The sequence below is a fragment of the Alligator sinensis genome, unplaced genomic scaffold, assembly GCF_000455745.1.
Source record: "Alligator sinensis unplaced genomic scaffold, ASM45574v1 scaffold862_1, whole genome shotgun sequence".
In the NCBI taxonomy this organism is placed as follows: Eukaryota; Metazoa; Chordata; order Crocodylia; family Alligatoridae; genus Alligator; species Alligator sinensis.
The window spans coordinates 2,240,668-2,262,415 of record NW_005842066.1 but is presented as its reverse complement, the minus strand read 5'-3'; positions in this window follow the sequence as shown (position 1 = coordinate 2,262,415).

The following is a 21,748-nucleotide window of genomic DNA, read 5'->3' as shown; positions in this document are numbered from 1 at the left end:
GGAGAGGCCTTGAGTCTTGCACACTCCTGAGGCTTGAATCATAGTTATCTAATGGTACATTACTAGGCTACGATTGGATTTCAAAATTCTACACTTGTGATTTTAAATGTTTCAAATTGGAAAACTCTCCTTCTTTATAATACTTTCTAAGCAATGTATGTTTATCTGCCTCCAGAATGAAAGAAGGATACTCAAAATCTGTAAATCTTCATTATTCCTTACAGTGTTAGGCTATTTCCACATATGCCCAGAAGTCAGAAGGTTGCAACATCCCTGTAGGAGCAACAGAAATCCTTTCATAGAATCATATCATAGAATCATAGAAGTAGGGTCGGAAGGGACCTTTTAGATCTTCAAGTCTGACCCCCCGCCTGGGCAGGAGGAAAACTGGGCTCAAATGCCCCCAGCCAGGTAGGCATCGAGTGTGCAAGACTCAAGGCCTCTCCTGAGGAATTCTTAAAAGTAGTTATCTGTTTTCTTCTTACAGCCAGAGTTCTGGTTTCTCTGTAAGGAGTAAAAAGACCCATTTCTGTACTCACACACTTTTGTATACATGTAAGCTTTATTTACTTTAACAGAGTTGTTCTTGATTTATGCAAAGTACTTTATTTCAGTACTTTTCCATCAACAGGCAGATTGGCTATCCCAGGTACCTTTCTCTGGACTTCTGACTGGCATTGCTGGCAAGTGTAAAAATTGCACAAAATGGATGAAAAACATCTGCGTTCATAAACAGTATTCCTTTGTGGCAGCATAAACTCTCATCAGTTAAAGATATACTGAAAGAGGTCAAAATTTTATATTTCCAAAGAAGCATTCAAAATAATAATTGCTTCTATTTCTTTTTACAAACAGGTAGCTTCATCCAATAATCTGCAGATTGATAGTTTCCCCTATTACTCTCAGCACTAAACTTCCTAGCAAATAAATCTTGTGTTGCCCGATTTCAAAACAAATGTTAATAAGCACAGAGAAAAAAAAGCTACAGGCTTGCTAAGCAGGACACAGAGTTCTCTTTAATGTCTACAAGAGATTCTTACACACACAGAATCCCCTCACGTATATGGAACCCCCTGTGGGTATAGCAGGAAAAAACAAGGAGTGTAGATGTGTCCAATAGACCAGTATGACCTGTATTCATTATTTACTTCAAGTACATATTCAGCTTTCTATCTTATTTCACATTTGAATTCAACACAGGAACCAATGCACTCACCAGAAATCCATAATTACTTTTTTACTTGAATTTTCTATTTCATGTATTGCATTTTATCAAGTAGTATTTTTATCCAACTGATTCCCTACATTTTGGGAAACTGTCCATAAAGTACTTGTAAAATACAGTTTCAGCATATCAGACCAAAGCGCTATAATTGCACCTCTTAAGCAAATGCTTGTTTGCTTTTTCTTTGACTAACCTTTTTTTTCCTCCAGATTCTTTTCATGTTATTACCCTAGTAGTTTCCTACAGTGCTCATTTCCATCACAAAATGCTGCACAGAACAATTAGGTTATCATGACAAGGTTACAAACCACAACTCAGTTTACTATCATTACATGAGATTAATAAGTAAAATATAAACATTTAAGTTTTGTATAAGCCTTATGCTCCCCAAAATCCTTCTGTTAAAAGAATATTATTAAGATGCAATGCTAAGCACTCAACAGTCAAGAGATGCCTGAACTAAAACTGCCACTGCAATCTCATTCTGACTTCATTATGCTTATACATTCTGCCTTCCATCTAATTTAGTGCACAGGATGCAGAGCGCCCTGGAGATGAAACAGGATTGTGAAGTGATGGAGGGCTTCATGGTTAAGGCAACTGAATGCTACCCTGAAATCCGGATTCTCTCCCACATCTGCTGCAGAATTTCCATGGGGTTTTAGACAAGTCACTTAAATCTGAGTTTTCATGCGTTCAGTAGTTTCATGTTCCTCATTTTCTGGGCGTCCAACTTGAGACTGAGGATCAGTTTATATAAGTGCTGACCACTCACACTGAAGGAAGTTAGAAATGTGTTTTAAATATATGAAGTGCTATACTATGCTAAGAACTAGGAAGATCATATCTTATGCACCACAAATTCAAAAAATAGTGGATACTATGGAGCTTAATCTCTGCCCTTCACTGCCACTTGTAGAAGTGAGATAATACTACCCTTTATCACATGGGAAGGTTTGCTCAATCTTATGAACCATTCAGATATTCTGATGACAAGCACTATAAAAAAGCCCATAAGGAAATTAATCATTATTAAGAATTAGGTTGCATAGCAAGTTTTAAATATCGTGAAGTTAATGAAGAATGAGATTCACATCCAGAGCGATAAAGAGAAACAAAATAGGGGGCATCTGCTTAATAAGTGAGCATCATCTATTCCATGCTTTCAACAAAGAAGTCCCATGGAAAAAATGTGATCATGTCATTACAGACTATAGAAAAATGCATTCCTAACAAGGCAGTCAAAGTAAGGGTGTACATTCTGACATTTCTGAATTCTTGAGTTATCAGTTTTGCAGCTTTAGTATTGCTCTTTTAACTTTGGGCTTGTTTACTTTCCTTGCTTGTATTTATCTTTTTTTTTTCATTTCAGTCTGAAACTAAGCCCATCCCATCCTGCACCAACACAAAGCAGCAATTGCAGAGGAAGTCCTGGCCTGCTCTCCTAAGGTTGGATGGAATATTTCTCTGCAATTTGGAATTTACAGAGCTCTAGCAAGTCTCTACTGAAAACAGGTAAACTTGTTTTTCTGAAAGCTTATAGCTTGGCCAAATATGTAAGGATTTGCATGGCACAAAAAAGGCACGCAAAAACTTGATACGAGGACTTCTCCACCTGCCAAATTTTAAATCTCCACCTAAAGGATGGGAACACCAGAACTTCTGAAATTAAAAACTTCACCAGATTTTATTTTTACAATGGGCAAACAACTTCTTTTTAACCTTGTTCCTGGAAAAAGCTGAACCGTTTTGGCTGAAGCTTTCAAAAAGTTTTGCACCCTGAGGCAGATACCTGGCTCATCACCAACAGGCTGTCATCACCAACAGGCTGAATGTAGCAAAAGTTAGAAGCAGCTGAGAATGGCCTCATATCAGATAACTTTAATAGTAAATTATTCTGCCAGTCCCTCCCATAGAAGATACACAGAGTAAGATGTCTCACATAGGATGGTAGACAACTGAATGAGAACAGCAACACAAATATATTCTGTGCATCATATTATATATTATATTATTATATTATATAATATGTTGCACAATGTTGTTTGCACTGCTGTTCTCATTCAGTTGTTTATATATTATATAAACCATAGACATCTAGGAACAAAAGCAAAAAGCTGGCACCTCTGCTGTTCGGGGGCTGGACCTGATGATCTTGCAAGGTCCCTTCCAGCCCCTTCCAATCTATGAATTGCAATCTATGAAAAAAACCTTTAAAGCCTCTAAATTAGGTTGCAAAATGCATGCATGCAAAATACTTCCCACATACACTAACGACTATTTATACATATTGCAACATTAGAAATCCAAACTTCTAGCGGTCACCATTTCCAAATATAGTACTATCACTGATGCTCTTGAGTTCCTTCTTCACAACAAGGGCACACAATCAGCAAAACAGGTTTTGGTAACAGTTTTAAGTGGTGTGCCTTTCATTTTCCACCAGTGCTACCAAATGGTTCCATAAATTACAGAAAGGGTGTTTTCTTCTGCTTGCAGGAATCATGTTCATTTCCTGTTTAGGGCTATGGATACAATTTACCATCTTTTATACTCTAGCCAAATAGTACAAGCAGATTTACTGAGCTCATTTTAAAGCAAATTGTCACCACAGGTACAGAAAAGCAAGGAAAAAAATCAGGGCAACACTGACCTGCTGGATTCTGCAGAAGTGATGGCAATCAGTGGAGGAATCCTAAGTGGAAGACTAGTGGGCCTTGGTGTAGTCTCCATATCACTCCTCCTATCCCAGTCTGCTTGCTCTAACTGCCTGAAAGCCAGAGGAGGAAGCTGGACATTGCGGCAGGAGAGCCTCCGTACAAGATAGGGCTCCATTCCTTGGAAAGGGGCCTCGTCTTCAGTGTTGGAGTGTATTGTTTCTTCTGAAACCTGTAAACCCAAAACCCCCAATACTTTAATTTCATAATAATTTACTGCAATTCCTTTTTCATAATCTTTTTTATTCATACTATTGAGATGTTTCTAGAACTACTGGCAAAATAGGAAATAGAAAAAGGCAGCAAAGAAGCACATTTGCTGGAAAGGAAAGTAGACATAAAGACAGAGAGGTTCAGTTATGGATAGATGATGGATGGATGCAATGTAATGTGTGCTGACAATACTGAGGGATGTTCAGTTGCTGTAATAGCAAACAGAGAGCTATTTCTCTGCAGGGAATTTTGCACTCTGCATTCAACATATGTACCTCTCCCTGTACAAGGAAACAGAAAAAGGTACTCTCTGAATGGGACAAATATTTTTTCTCCTCCCACCAACCTCCCTGCGACTCCCGTCTTTTTGGTAGAAGTAGGGGTCTGAATAGCAATAGGGCAACAAAAGCAAGAGTAGTATGTAAGGTCACAAAACCTGCATTTCTTTACAGAGAAACTTGAACTTCTAGATATAAAGATAGAAAATTCACATTACATTCTCTACAACAAAAAGAACCTCCATTATACACACACGGAGTAACAGATTGATTTTACAAGTACCGAGTACCAACAATTCCCATGGTAATCAATGGCGACTGCAAATAATCAGCACTTCTGAAAGTCAGGTTTAATACAACCTGAGGTCCAAATATAAGAGAACACGGTTTTGAAGTTAATCATTTTAGATTCTGGTAATATAATATTTTTTTATGAATAGTGGAAGAGTGGCAGTTATCCTATAAAGTAACTCTTGAGCTCTCATCGGCTCACAGAGGGGAGAATGGCTGTTCCTGGAAATTCCCAAATAGTTCCAAAGAGACCACCATTTTAGCATTCAGGTTTTTTAGAAAATGGACCTTTTAAGAGAATCCAGATTCTGATTATTTCAACAATGAGGGGGAAATGGAGTCAGGTGCTCAGTATCCTATGGTTAAACAGGTTGGTGCTTTTATTCCATTTCCCAACAGATATGTCTAAACCAGCCAAAAGCACCACATGAAGTTGCACCCTTATTTATAGACACATTACAGAAATCAAGGGATAAATAAGCATGAGGCATAAAATGTATTCTTATCTTAGGGTGTGAACACTGGGATCGATAACAACCTACGTAAGTATACCCTACACTAAAACCACCTCAAGTACCAATATCAAAGCAAGCCTGTCAGGACTATGAGGGGCTCAGATGCCTATTTACTAGGGCTGTGCAAAGCTTCAGCCCCTGATTTGATCTGATGGCGATTTGGCCCGATTCAGTGGCTGAATCTCCGAATTGAATCAGAGGACCCTTTAATCTCTCTGAATCGATTCGAATAGATTTGGCAATTCAGACATAGAAATAGCTTTAAATGATTTTTCTACATACCTCTAGGTAGCAGGGGCTCTGAACACTGCAGTGCTGGGGCAGATGCAGTGTCTCACAGAATTTTGGGGGACTCCCCAGTGTGCTCGGCAGCAGACCCGGAAGTGGACCAGAAGCACTTCCAGTCCACTTCCTGGTCCACTGGGGAGCATGTGGAGGCACCCTCCCGACTCAGTGACTGATGCCTCCTAGGTCTAGGGGGGGCACCCAGGGTCCCCCTGCGGCCAATCGCCAGGTTGGCGTGGCATGGGGGGGCCCCCCAGCGCGCTCCCTAGCAGACCCAGAAGTGAACCGGAAGCACTTCTGGTCCACTTCTGGGTTCACTGCTGAACATGCTGGAGAGACCCCAGTGCTCCTATGGGACACTCCACGCGCCCCAACACCACAGTGATCACGAGCCGTGCTACTACCTCAAAGTATGTAGAAAAAACTTTTAAAGCTGTGCCTGTGTCCGAATCGCTGATTCACCGAATCAACATCGAATTGTCAGATTCGGATTTGGCCAAATTGAATCAGGGACTGTGATCCGAATCAACAGATTGAATCACTGTCTCTTATTAGTGCTGAATCCGAATCCGAATCAAATAGGGCCCATTTTGCACAGCCCTAATATTTATCACTGAAGCCCACACTGCTGTGACTTTACTGCTACAAGTACTTCCGTAAGCTAGACATAAATCAACTTGTGCTACAATCACACCTCAAATTACAGCATAGGCATAGTCTCTCATTAGGCTCGAAGCACATTTATCAGGATTATTTTTATTTTGTATGGGAAACTTATATTCATTTGCCTATCTTTAATCTACTCTGTGCACACAGAAAGTGGGGAGTCTCAAGTCCATTAAAACAGCGCCCTTCAAAATGATTAATTATTAATAAACTCCAATTGTAGTCATAACCTAATCAGCAAGTTGAGAAAATTACTTTTAATACATTTTAAATCAGAAAATCATCATTCATAACTTGAGAAAAATAGCCATTCTAACCTTAAAGCAATTTTAAAATTATAGGCATTATAATATGGTGTGCATTAATTCATGGGCTCCAAAGTGAATCAACAAGGAAATCAATCTCTGTAAAAACTCCATGAAAATGTCAAATTAATAGTAATCTGGGGGGAAGTACTCTAATCTAAGGGTTAAAGTAATCTGGGAGGAAGTTTAATTTAGACCTTGGCATTTCTAGTGTATGTTTTAATGAGTATGTAAGATAAATGAAATAATTAAAAAATGAATTAAGTTAATTATGGTTTGAGACTATATGAAAATTTTAACTGCTTTTGGTACCAGATGAAAAATAATTTACTTTTTGCTTGGACTGATTGAATCAAATACATAATAAAGACAAAGAACAGATTTTTGCAAGTGAATGAAGAATAAAAATCCTGAAAACTACAATAAAATCCTGGAAGGAAAAGGCTAAGAATAAACAAAATAAACTAGATGTATTGCATAAGTGAACGTACTAGCAATGAAAAAAGTGAGAGGCTCTGGATCATACGGCACTTGTAGGATCTTCTGAAGATAAACAGAGTGCCAGAGTGAAGACAAAATATAATTTTGAAACTCAGCTTTGGGCCCCATATGCCATGTTTCATTCAAAGGCAACTATAAATTGAGTCAAAACTACAGAAGAGATCAACTCAGTAGGTGTAAGAAATTAAGCATCCAAGTTTGCAGATTTGGGCATGAATTGTTTAATAATAGGAAACCATGAGCTACTAATGTGTCTTCTAGATTTGCCACACGTAAAGATATGGTTGTAAAAAGAAGTATGTTTCCTCCTAATACCCATGAGATGGGGTTATTATCCTTCAAAACATAAATGTAACATTCAGGATGTTAGAAATCTATGGGAAGCTGTCTGTGATTCTTGCCAATGTATTGTAAGAGTAAGGTTGAGAGAGACTTGTCACAATAAAGAACAGAAGTTTACATAAAACAAAGGAACCACAGATACAACACTGAATCTTTGAAAACAACAGGAACAGGAATGTGAGGTAGTAGTTACGAAAAAGTGTGAAGGTTATTTGACCCCAGCAATCTTTCCTGCCCAGATCAGGAGGGGCTGAAGCTGATGTTCTCACAAGGTCCCTTCCAGCCCTAAACTTCTGTGAATCTGTGAAGGTAATGGAGAATATTTATACTGAGTGGGAGACTTTCAGAGATACAGTAAAGAGAACTGCAGAAGAAGAATGACTATTGAAATAATTCTAAATCTAAAGAACAAAGCCTCCTGATGAAGCCTACAGAAAAACTATTGAGGACTGATATAGGACAATAGGGATCTATTATCTTGAAAAATGTGAATTATTTTCACATCAGGAATATTTTAAAGGCAAAAAAAGATGTACCAGTACAGATGTATTAATACTTGGGGGAGGGAGGGCCAGCATGTTACATAGATATCAACATATGGCAGAAAGAATACCAAGTGAAACAAGCCTGATAAGGAACAACAAGGAAATATTTTAATTACAAATAATACTTCTGTAGAAAGCCAAAGGGAATCCTTTGTTGAACTCCTTAATGATGAGGTAGATACAGGTAAACAAAAGCCCTCCATTTTGCAGCCATTCTGGGGAAAATAATCAATTTTGAAGAGATCTGAGAGGCCATCAAAATTCTCAGGAACAGCGAAGACCAGCCGATCATAATGTTCCCCCTGAATATGAAAAGCTGAAAATCAGTTACATCAAAGCAATCTCCTTGAAACCCAGTTGTCAAGCAGTAATATCACCTTAGGCAAGGCAAAAACATCCAGTAAGAGGTACAATTCACCAACCAGTGTAGCCTAATCCTAGCCAATAGAGGTGTCAGGAAGGCAGTGACACTGAGGACAGGAAAGATTTGCAGCATTTACTAAACCTAACGTGTAGAAATCAAAGCTATTCAGCATCAGAACAAGGGTGTGAATTTTCATATAAAAATCTTAGTGTTAACATATGGTTTTGAGAGTTAGAGATGCACCAACAAGTGGCTGGGGCATGTGGTTAATATAAGGGAACACATACCCAAATAATCATCTCTTTGAAAGTAATTTCTGTTATGCTTGATCTCATGACCAACCAAGAAGAGGACAGAGGGATAATACTGACCAAGACCAAAGCTCTTAATATAAGCTATCAGTAAAAACACAACTTACATAACAGGTATGTGTATTTGTTAAATATCTTAATGGAATTGCTGAGATCCCTAATATGCACTACAGAACCTCTGCATACAATTCTGAAAGTCTCTTTTTAATGATTTAGCAAGCCAAGGATCAAAAAACCCCTCATGATTTTCCATTCTGACAGGCGGCAGAACCCATGTACTTAAATGCAAATAAATGGTATTCCACTACTTGGTATGCTGCCAAGGAATTGATTCACTGCAATGCATTTCAATTTCTCTAAACTGTAGATAAAATGTCACACTTACTCCGTTTGAATAGCACATCTGGTACTGCCTGCAAACCAATTCACAGAAGTTAACAGGTGAGAATTGGTATTTGCTTGCATGAACTTCCACTGTGCATTCTTTTGTTCAGTTCATGCTGCTGCCACGCTCTGGCTGCTGGAAAGTTGCTCTTACCTCAAGTTTGTTTCTTTTAAAATGTTTAAATGCAACCTGTTTTCAAATGCAATTAATTGAATATAAAAGAAATGACTCCCAGAACAATGCATTCCTCCTATTAGTGTCAGCTTTCAAGAACAATTCTCCAAGTAGCACCTTTTTGTTTACGTCACATGGGACATATTAATAATTTGCTCTGTTATTCATGATACATGCTTATTTTTGTGCTTACTGCACTAGTTAGATTTTGTTGCCCCTCGGCCTAAGAGGTTAGCCAGTACTGCAGGTCTTGTCAGGTTGTTTTTACTCGCACTGATTTTACAAGTCAGAATTTCTTTGGTGCAATCTTATTTCTTGACAAAAAATATAAACAAAGTCCTATATCCCTGAACACAGTACGAATACACTGAGTGCATCTACACATGCAATTAATTTGAAGCAATAAACTCTGGAGCAGTTTAAGATGGAGTAAACTACTCCTGGGTGCAGTGTCTACACGTGTACCTGGGACAGCAGCAGTTTGAGCCAGGGCAGAGTAATTTATTCTAGGGCTGCTCCTGCCCTGCTCTGCCCTGGACTCCAGATGGTGGAGGGACTGGCTGGGCCACAAGGGTATGGGAAGTGAGGAGCTGTGTAGCTAGGCTGTAGGCAAGAACCTGTGCCCCTGCTAGCTGGATCGACTGGGAGCAATTTATGCCCGTGCTCATTGTCTACAAGTGTGTTTAATCACAGTTAATCACTCTGCCATAAAATAATACTGTTCCCAACAGTACTATCTTATGACAGTACTTGGTTTACTGCAGCCTAATATCATTGCACATGTAGACAATGGCACTTTACTCTGCAGCTCATTAATCTACTTCACAGTAAAGTGCACATGTAGGCACGGCTACAGAATACTTAAGGTGCAACAGAGCTGCTCCACCGTGGTGGTACAGACAGCCATGGCAATGATTATTTCTGTGCCCCCTGGGCTGCTACCCCAGTTGCCCCAGTTAGTTACTCTACGTATGCGCAGTAAGCAGATTCTTTGCTTACTGTTTCCAAGCCTGCCTTTCCAGCTAGCACTCTACCCAAAGAAACTCTCTCTTGGCATCCTCTAAGAACCACACTCACAGTCCTTCACTTGCTATCTGTTCCCTTTTTGGTGCCTTTCTCCCACACAGAAACTCACAGTTCTGCCAATCAAAGTCCCAGCCCTTATGTTTTCAGTCAGCCTGAGAAAAGTCCTTCTTGTTCTTCCTGAATTAGTTCTTACTCAGGCTTTCACACATGTCCTAGCACCTTAGTGATTTCTCTTATTTCAGTTGTCTTACTCCATAACGGAACCTATTTTTCCTTCCATTTAGTGTGAATGGATGGCACAGTAGAGCAACTAAGGTTGAGTAAGCAGGGCACCAGCCCCAGGTGACAATGTAAAGGGACTGCCAGAATGGCAGCCTCCTGGGACCCAACAGAAAACAGCTGCAGCAGGCAGGGTACAGGGAGACTGCACTGTGGCACCAGAAGCTGTGGTCTCCAAGTCTCAGTGGTAAGGTAAGCACTTAGTATCTCACCTTCTGGCATCTCTGCCAGAAGCACAAAAATAACTAGCTATGCCTCTGGGTTAGCATGCCCAGCCAGCTTAAGCAAGTTCTGTGATTGACTATAGACCAAAGGCATGCTTGCTCACAGCCCAAAACACTTTCTAAAAGTTCTCTCCAAGCATACCAAAAACCTGGCGCACATTCCACTGATTTTAATACTGTGATTTAACATATATAACATAATATTCTATACTCAGCTGCTACTCCTACAGATCCTGAAAAATACATCCTTAATAAACAGGGGCAATATGGAGTGCTCTCTCCTCATCTTTCTCTGTTTTTTTAGAACAAAGAATGCTCCCTGGAAAGGAGAAAGAAAACTGTTCTTCCATTTCTTGAATGAAAGAGCTGCAACTCAGTCCGGTCTTAGAGTACTGTCTGCAAGGCAGAAGTTTTGAAGGGTGACCTCAATCAAAGTAATCATCCTTCCCATAGCTGAATGTATTGAGAAGGCACTAGGGTGGAGTTTGTTTTATATACACACACACACAAATAAATTGTTAAGAAATGCTTAAATATTCTTCTCTGTCCATTAAATAAATATTACCTTCCTCACATGAAGACTGTCTTTTCCAACTATTTTTCATTCTTCTTGCTACATCTATCCCTTAGTTCACTATCCCTTAGTTCAATAGATCAAATTTTTAATCTTATCATGATCCACATTTCTAATCCACCTATATTAGTAGAATAATAGTAATTGTATTAACATTCCACTGTTTTATTGATATAGGTGACTATGGTTTCAGGGGGGGTTCTGTCATGAAAGGGGTCAAGCTTTGGTATAGCTACAGCTATTGAAATATATAGGCAAACTGAAAAAAGTAAAAAAGATTTTCACTTCAGTTCAACTGAAATTGAAAACAGTTTTGATTTTGACTTATTGAAACAAATCATTTCACATCAAAATGAAGTTTTGTTTTATTTGAAAGCATATTTAACCTTTTTTAAAATTAATTTTTGATAAATTTAGTTTAAAAACATCATTTCAATATAAGCACAGGGAAAAATCATTTAGAATATGTCAAAATGAAACTTTCCTCGTATTTTTGAGAATAAAACTGCCTTTTTTGGTGAATGAGCTATTCACCCAAAATAAATTGCCCAACTCCATTTTTAACCTTGTAAAAGGTTGAAGGAATTCTTTTGATGACCTACTTTTTAGCATTTGTTGGAAGTCTACAAAAACCTGTGGGTGGATTTCTGCTTCCTCATAAGCAGTGCTACTTAGGTCTACCAGCATATAAACGAAGTGGAAGCATCTCTGTGAATGTAGACATTGTAGATCAGTCACTCAACCAGAGTGCTGCAGCACCCTTTCAGGTGTGCCATGGTACAAGTGCTGACAGCTCCACTTGGCAGCAGCAGTGGTATGTATGCCTCTTGCACAGTCAGACCAGAAAAGGTCTGTGGCACAAGCAAATATTCCCACCTGTATTAGGGTTATCTGATAAGCCTAAGGCAGGCAGGAGGGGCCCCTTTTGTGACAGTGCTCTTTGCTCTGATTCTGGCATCTCCCACAAACAGAAGCACATGTGGCACTTACCTGGTGGTGGTGGCAGTAGCAGCACGTTGGTTGATAACTACTGAGGTAAGCTCAGGCACCACAACAGAGTTTCTCACACACAGTAGTGCTACATTTTAAGAAGTTATGGATGGGTACCTTGAATCTGAAAAGCCTGAGAACCACTGTTGTAAAGTCTGGTCAATCAGTTTTCAGAGAGGAAACCCACAAAGCTGCTACACTTGTCAAGAAGAGCTAGTCCACACTAGTCTGGACCTTGTATTATTAATAATTACCTTAAAAAACAAAGACCAACATAGAGGGAGTTCTAGCCTATTCATCAGGTGCAGACCATATTCCTTATGGAGAATAGAGTATAAATCATATGTGACAGATGTTGACACTCCTGCTACTATGGTGGCAGGTGGGAAACAAGGTGGGAAAGTCACATACCTTTAAGCTGTATTTTAAAAAAATGTTTGCACAATAGAAATGTACACTTTTGTGTAATGTAAATGTAAACCTAAGATCCATTTTTCAATGCAAAGATAACTATACTAAAGGACCCATTTGTATGAGAGTCCATCAGCATGGCTGCCAGCTTTCTATCTGATAAAGATAGGACTCAAGCATGTTGTAAACTTGGAAAGAACTGAATAGCAATATTTAGGGTTATAGTTAAAAATGCCTGTCAATGATCAGGAAAACTGCCTTAGCTCCCTGGTAACAACTACCATCTCAACTGTTGTTTGTAACAGGGTTTAACCTGTAGGGTAAGTAATTGTAAGTAATGTAAGAATGAATACCTTTCTCCCGAAAAACTAACCACACATTACTGCTGTTTAAAAGTGTATTAAATGAAAGTCACATTTTAATTCCAAAACCACTTTTGGAGGCAACATAAAAAGCAAGAAAAAGACAAAGCCATTCTTTCTCAGTGGTTCCTTTAGATTCAAAAGAACTCAGAACACAATCTCAAGTGTCATCTTTCCATGATGTTATACCAACAAACATATGTAAATAGGGTATCATCAAGGTTTCAAAGTCAAGAACTGAAAAATTAAAGACCAACAGAATTGTAGTTATTTGTACAACATTAATTCAACCATCTTCTGTGTATACATTGTGATATGGCTGATAATTAAATGACAGCATGCTAATTTTTGTGTGGGATCCCAGATTTCATTCAATACACAGACGAGACAATGCTTACCTTAATGGGCAACTATCCATTGCTTTAGTTTTCTCATTGTTTAGTGTGTGGTCAGGTGCTTTATTTATTGCACGCTATTTCAACCCTGCTCCAAAGACACTGTATTAACCTTCTCATGGGCTATTTTATTACTACATTACCTGACATTAAATTATCTTCCCCAAACCTCCCAGGAGATAAAAAGGTAGTATTATTATTTTATATAAGGGGAGTAAAGGTAGGGAGAGTTTGAGGGCAATAATATCCATATTGGGTACCCAACATGGGAAATTTGACTTTTCAAACTGCTTAGAGTTATACAGTGTTCTATATATTCAAAGTCTAATTCTCATCATCTTAGCTTGCAGCAGATTTGTAGCTCTCAGCGTGTCTGCAAATCAGGCCCAATCTTAAGTTGGACAACCAGGCTCAACCTTAGGTTTGACAACCAGAAAACAAGGAACACATGACTAGTGACCACTTGTAAAGTTTGGTTTACGTGGTTGGCTGAGTAGCTCTTTGACATGGACAGGGATACAGTTCAGTTAATCTTTGTCAACACTCAAGTGCCTTGACCATGTGACCCTACTTTGCCTTCCTACCCTGTCACCTCTTAATGTACTGTGCACCTTCATAAATGTAAAGTATATGAGGGAAAGGTCCTACAAACAATATTATTCTTTACTGTCGCAGGGCACCTCGGTGCCCTGCTCCTAGAGAGGGGAAACTGCTGGGGAAAGAGCCCTGGCAGGGAATAACGAGCAGAGCTGTGGGTTGCCCGGGGCAACCAGGAGGTCAGCTGACTGGAAGGGTCAGGGCCTGGCCCTCATAAAGCCCAGGGGCTGAGGCCAGGCTAGCAGTTCCCTGCCAGCAGCCAGAGGGGCAGGAGCTCCTGGAGTTAGGATGCAAGAATCGCAAGTACAGTTTATGGCAGCTCTGGAGGCTTGAGCAGTCATGTTAAGTTATAGCCAGGAGGCTTCAATTTGTGTTACAGCCTAGGGGCTTGTGTTTTGCGTTGGCATTGTTATTTATTACACTGGTGGTTTGGGTGAGGCTATAGGGGTTGGAGGAGGCCTCATAGGGAACCCACAGCAGCGTGGGGGCCCCAGCGCCAGTGAGGGCGCAGCATACTCATAGGGACCCACAGTGGTGTGGGGGCCCTAGTGCCAGTGAGGGCACAGTATCCTCATAGGGAACCCACAGCAGCGTGGGGGCCCCAGCGCCAGTAAGGGCGCAGCTTACGGGGTGTATAGACCCCAGCCCCAAAGAGGGGCATTTGAGAAGCCCAAGTGTGGGCACGGAGAGCCCCAGAAAGGGGGCAACATTACTAGAAAGCCCAAGTTGGGTGCGGTGAGCCCGAGAGAGGGGAGCACCTTATTGAGAAGCCCAAGTGTGGGCATGGAGAGCCCCAGAAAGGGGGCAACAGTATTGGAGAGCCCAAGGTGGGCGCAGCGAGCCCCAGAGAGAGGAGCGCCTTATTGAGAAGCCCAAGTGTGGGCATGGAGAGCCCCAGAAAGGGGGCAACAGTATTGGAGAGCCAAAGTTGGGCCCGGCGAGCCTCTGAGAGAGGGGGCATTATTGAGAAGCCCCAGTGCAGGCGTGGCGAGCCCCGGAAAAGGGGTACTACTGGGAACCCCAGTGCAGGCGTGGTGAGCCCCGGAGTAAGGGCGTGGTACTGCGGTAAACCCTGGAGAGAGGGGGTAGTAGTGCAGTGAGCCCTGGAGAAAGGGGGTAGCAGTGCAGTGGGCCTGAGAGACGGTGGCTCAACCAAGAAGTCCCAAAGTGGGCACAGAAGTCCCCAGGAAGAGGGCAATGGTACAGAGGAGGCCCTAGAGGAGAGGGTGACGGTACAGAGAAGGCCCTAGAGAGTGGGCGAGTGTATTTTGACAGACCAACGTCTAGTCCAACTGCGAGGCTTGGGGCGTGGTATCAGGGGAGGTTGGAGCCACGCATAGCCCATAAGGCTAGGGTGCCCGGGAGGCACTCATCATACAGGGAGACCCCCGGAGAGTCCGGGAAACCAGGGGGACGGAGGTCCCAACTAACCATGCCCAAGGAGATGTAAGGCAGCCTCCCAACCTTATCTAACATCAAAGATGTGGCAGGGGGGAATCAGAGGGGGCCCTTGGGCTGACTTGGCACGGAGGAAGGGGCCTCAAAGAGATCACGGCCCTCCTGGAGGACCCCCGCCATGACATTTACCAAACAGATCTGGTTTATTCTGGACCAAATGTAGCCAGTATACTGAATGAGATCAAAGGACTATAGAAGAAACTAGTATGGGATCATAAAATTCAAGATTTCATCACAGTGCATAATAATTAAATTAATGTTGCTTGGGGAATCTTAATCTGGCATTTTCTGCCTTTTGAATACGTGATTTCAAAACCTTTTAACTCATTTTAAAATTCAGTTTCTATTTCTTAAGAAAACAAATAGAAATTCCCCACTTTACCAGTGGGTTCCAAAGATATTTGCTGACATAATAGGAATGGGGAGTTTCAGTTCCAGACATCTGATAGACACCTGGGTTCTGCCTCAAGCTCTAGATAGGAATGTACCCTTGCAGGCACAGACTTTTATATTAATTTATTCCATGCTTTTCCTTTCTGCCCTGTCACCTTCAATGTGTCATTTTCTTGTTTTTTCCCCTTTTCCAGGCTCCTCATCCCTGTCCAATCCTCGCCCCATTTCACAATACCAGTCTCCTTGCCCAAAAAGTGTCAGTCTCCTCTCTCTTACTCCCAATCTCTTTTTCCCTCCACCCCCACACATCCAGTCCTAGTCTTACCAAGCTCCTTTCCCCAATCTGTACTCTCTCTTCCCAGCTCTTGTCCCCTCTATATTTAATCAGATGATTTTCTCCTCCCTGTTTGATAGGTGACAACAGAAACATCAGTTGACAGAATAACATCCAGCCCAAAGTAGCTGGGAACAGCCTTTTCAAAGACTGTCAATCCCATAATCCCAAACTGGACAGAGTCAGTTTGTGGGGATTAGTAGCTTGATAGGCAACAGAAGCTGTGGGAGGACTGAGCATACTCAGTGAGCAAAGGATCTTTAGAGTTTTTAATACTAAAACAAGCATGTATTTTTTTTTCAGAGGCCCATAAACAGACCATATTTGGTTGCATTTTCATAGGAATGACTAAAGACACTTCCTTGATACAAAAGTCACCCTCTGTCAAACTTCAGCTCCCTGCTCCAAAGCATGAGAAGTTGGAGCATTTCAAAGACAAGTTTTCACAAATTATTTTAACATAGACAAACTGTATTTTCTCTAGTCTCATTTTTGCTAACAGCTGAAACATTTTAATTACATTTTTAAAAAAAACATGATTAGGCAGATACTTGACAAAGAAAATTGCGGCCAAGTTGCATTTCATAAAGTAATATGCAAATGAAAACAGGATTTTATAATGGGAATTTCCAGGCAATCTTAATAATAGGTGACGGATAACAAAGCAACTAGAGGTGACAATAGAATTCTGGAATTTAAGTGACACGGCTATCTAACCTATAATAGAACATGGTTCAATATTAGGATCCTTACTGAAGCCTAAGGGTTCAGCTTCACCAATAAAATAGTTCAGATGATGTGATCCATCTAGAAAAGTGGATGCAAAAGAGAGAGACCTCTCAGGTAATGCTTAGAAATTAAGCTAATCAAAATGTAGCTCCTAGGTTTTCTGGACTGTGGGGCATCATTTTTTTTTATCAGTAAATCACTGACACTCAAGCTATCCAATTCAATCAAGAAGCAAATGAAAAGATGTTTGTCCTTTAGAATGAATTATTATATGGCAATGGGGGCTAACCTTTTTGGCAGGCTTGCCTAAATTAGCTCCCCAAATTCCCCCTTCCTCTGCCCAATCTCCTCCTCTGCTTTCTGCTTCCTGCCCTGTGTTTCCTGCTTGATTGCCTGCTCTGCTTCCTGCTTCCTTCCCTATCTGCTGCTGTGCTGCCTGTCCCTACCCTGATCTGCTGTGTTACACACACAGAGGCTGCCCATAGCACTCCTGGCACTCATGCCACAGGTTGGCCATCCCTGTTATAGGGGATGAAAGGCATCACTGTCATGCATTTAACAATACTAATGTTCCAGAAGAGTGCCCTCAGAGAGTCCAGACCATGAAAATACATATTTACATCTTTTTCAGACTTAGTATATACCACCAGATTGCGACATCACAGCAAACTACCTTATGGGAATGCCTACACACAAGTAAGTTAATCAAGAGGCTGTTTCCAAAAGCCACCCAAAATTATTTATTTATTTGCAGCTCAGAGCCACATTAAGTGCCAGAGAGCCAGAGGCCACAAGCAAAAACTCATTTCAGAAGTTTGACACTTGAGGGAAATGAGTTTCGCTAATGAATGATGCAGCTGTTTCCAGCCCACCTACAGAACAGCCTCTTGACTCAACTCTGTGGTTGTGCCTGAGTACTCTTTGAGTTTGAAAATAATCATCTGAAATAGCTTTAACTCATTCTGTGCAAAGATGCTCTCTCATTTGAATCAAAATGCATCAGTTAAAAATCCCCAAATATTTGTTTCACAAAGTGCTTTGGAATAAATATCACCTTATTCACCTGGATTTGTTTTAGCATGTCTGAAATAGCTGAGGTATCTAGTTAATAGTGGAGAGGCAACACTTTTTATGCGACAAGCAAACAAACACATGCTGCTGCATGTGATGCTATCCAGAGAATAGGGTACTGCACTGAGATCAAAGATCTCATTTCTATTCTCAGCTCCCCTACTGACCTGCTCTGTTAAGTCTTCAGACTTCTTTGCCTATAAAACAGTTGTAACAATGCTTCCCCATCTACAAAAAGACTTGCTTCCCCATCCAGCAGTCTTGTTTATGCTGAATATGCTTACTACACATGCAGCAATATGCTCAATACACAACCCTCTCCTCCAGTTTACTCCTCTAGACACCCTATTTCCCCTCCCCTTCCTCTGCTTCCTCACACGGTACACACACTTGAGCCCTTTGCCTTCTCAAAGGGCTCATTATTACTCTGGAAACATAGCTGAAGAAAATTCTACCAAATCAATTATATATTACTGTATTTATGGGTTTTCTCCTTTTTCTATAAAAAAAAGATTTGCCAAACCACACATTATCCACACACCATGTTGATGTTATGCTGCACCACTGTGTGACTAGAGTCACAGTTGTTCATTATCTGCACCATAAAAAAGGAGGATGATTCATATTTTTAATCCCACGACTAAATAAAATCCAACCTTTATACAATTGGGCACCTATTTTCCTCTTTTGTCTGTAATAGAAACATTCAGAGGGGAAAGACCTTTCAAAACATGTTCAGGTAAAAAACATCACTTACCAGTACTGTCTCCCAGCATGCAATTTGAAATATTTCACAAATTCAAAAAATGTCTCTCTCAGAGTATAAACCCCTCCAAAATGTCAGTTGTGAGATACCCTAAGAAATCTTTGTATTAACTTTTACTGGACCAACTGCATGGGTATGATAGTTTTAGACAAGTTTGCAATGCAAGATATTCTTCATCAAGTCAGACCTGAAGAAAAATGTCTTGCATTTGAAAGCTTGTGTAACTCTATCCCAGCTATATGGTTGGTCCCATTAAAGGTATCACCCAAGAAATCCTTGCCACAATTTTTGAACCAGCTCAGCTACAACATCAGTCTAACACTACCAGTGTTACAATAGTTAATTGGGGCTTTGTTACATCTTAACCTTAAGCTGTGTTAAAACTTTATGACGTATTAAAGTTAGAACATGATCTGAACAGTCACATGTTCAGGCTAAATACCATCTCTGACCTGCATAACTCTGACCTGTCGCTGGAGGGCTGACAACCAGGGGCATGGCTAGGAGCCAGGACACCTTAGTTCTGTTCCTGCTCTGGGTTGAGGGTAGGTGGGAGAGGACTGAGCCTTGGGGACTGTATATGGCTTAATGGGCAGTCAGGGCATGCCATGGCCTATTCAAGAGTTAAATCGGTTCATGTGAAAACCAATCCACAGAGGTGCCTGCTGTCTTGCTGCCATGGTGCAGACATACTCCTCCATGGCATAGCCATACTTTCCACAGCAGTAGCCACCCTGGCCAAGAAAGACTTCCATGAGTCTACAGTGGTAGCCACCAAAGACATCAACTTGCAGTCCTGAGCCACAGAAGTCAGCTGAAGTGTTCTCAGCAGCTCCTCTGATTGGTCCTGCCTGCACCCATAGGCATAGAGCCAGCTCTCAGTAGAGTCTGCTAGAAGTGCAGATGGCTCTGTGAGATCTTCCAGGATTGATTGAAGTGGTCCTGCCAATGCTTTTGGCTACCAGCCATCTTCTGAGTCAGTGTGTCCCTTTGTGGCCTTGAGACAGCATCTGTGTTGGAGGTTCCTGAGCTCTCTCATGCTAGTGCAATTTCTGGGGAGTGAAACAAGTAGAAATGGCCTTGATATGGTTTCCAAGGGATAAAATGTGTGTGGATCCTACATTCATTCCCACACAAACACTGCCAGCTGCACAGAAGACCTTGAAACTGTAGCCAACTTTTAAAATGAAGGGAAACATAGTTTACCTAACTCTGCCAGGGCATTTTCACAGGATAGTAAGACTGGCACAGAACATCATCATGGTAAGTGCCTTCTCAGCTATCCGTTGTCTTCCCCCCCCCCTTTCCTCCCAATAGAAGAAGTCTCCCCCCCACCCCACTGTCCCTTCACAAATGTCTTTGTCTTGTCCTTGTCTCAAGATACTGCTGCTCTTCCCACTATGTCCCTGGCAAATCCCTGGCCCACCAGTACAGAGTGCAATTCTTTGAGCTTGCAAATGGCAGCCTTGCAAGATACGGCCTGCTGCATCTACAAGCTATCATGACAACACGTGCCCTAGAAGTTTGTTATGACTGCCCTCTACTAAGGCTGGCAAACCCACTGGAGGTGCACAACACCACAGAAAACTTTGTATGCATGTCTGTATTACAACGTCCTAGCTGACAGACTACCTGGCAATGAAAGCAACAATCAATAATGTCCTGCAGTAGGAACTCGCTCCCCTTCCCTAAGCAGCAGGCACCCTGCCTTCCCACCAGCTCTCTTCTGTGGAAAGATGCCCCATCCCAAGCAACCCTGAGCAGTGTGGAATCCAGAAGAGCAACACCTTTCACTGCCACCCAGACTGATTATGCCCTGCATCCCGGTGGCGAGGGAAGTGGCTAACATCCTGCAAGATGACAGAGTTCCCTACTGCCAGACCCTTCTTCAGATGGCCATGGGTCACATGGAGAATGCCATCTGGGAGTGAAAATGTGGGGCTTTATATGTAACTTAAACACTTTGCTTGTGCTTTTCTGTATATTTATGTCCCAAGAAGATGTTGCAGGGTGGCTGTGGAGGGAAGCTATGGCCTCCATGAAGCTGCCTGGCCAGGTAACAGCAAGCAGTACTTTGGATGCCTGCAGTTAAGTGAACTTTCCTCTGGCTTTTGCCCAGCTCCAGGGGAAAGGCACAGCCCACTCTGGGGAAGGCTAGCATTGGCTCATCAGGGGTTCAATAGAGCCAACTGGTTCAGGGCTAGCCACCAGGCTCAGCTCAGAGGGTGAGGGATGTCTGTGCAGCCTAGCCCTTTCCCACCCCAGAACAAGAATGCTGGAGCTCCAGGAGCAAGCTGTGGTCTTCACGAAGCCAGCTGGCCAAGAAAGATCCTGTGGTATTTTGAGGAAACGGGGTCATACAGCAGAGGAACAATTCAATTAACCAAGAGTAATCACACTGAATTGAATTTTCTCATGGATTTTGCCTGGCTCCTGTAGAAATGTGCAGCCCTCTCATAGGACAGCTGCACAGTCAGTCCCAGGCCCAGGGACTGCAAAGCCACCTAGAATGGGGCCAGCTGGCTGGGTTCCCTTTTCCTTAAGCCATCCCCCACAGCCCAGCCAGGCAGTCTGCTGTCAATGCACTGCAGGCTCCCATGCCTTGGTTTCCTCATTTAGGCCACCGCAACCTGTATCAACCTGATCCCAGCCCCCAATGTAATCTCAGCCTCCCCAGCCTTCTCAGAAGAGGGCTGCCCCTTTTACACAGAACTGGGTGAAAGCCATGCAAAAGTCCACCTAAGTATAGTTAACTCTTGGTTAATTTAATTTTTCCAGTGCCTCCTGGCCTCACTTCCCCCAAGCACAGCTTGCTCTGCCTTGGGCTGGGTGGCTTGAAGGGGAGCGTAAACTTGGATGGTGAGGGAGAGGGCTGGGCAGGGGAGCCCTGAGCCAGGGGAGAGCTGGGAATGCTTGTGGAAAACAAGACCAGGAAGGGAAAATTTTCAAATAACCAAGAGTAACTGTGCCTAGGTGAACTTTTATGTGACTCTTATTCAGCTGTGGGCAAAAGGGGCAGGCC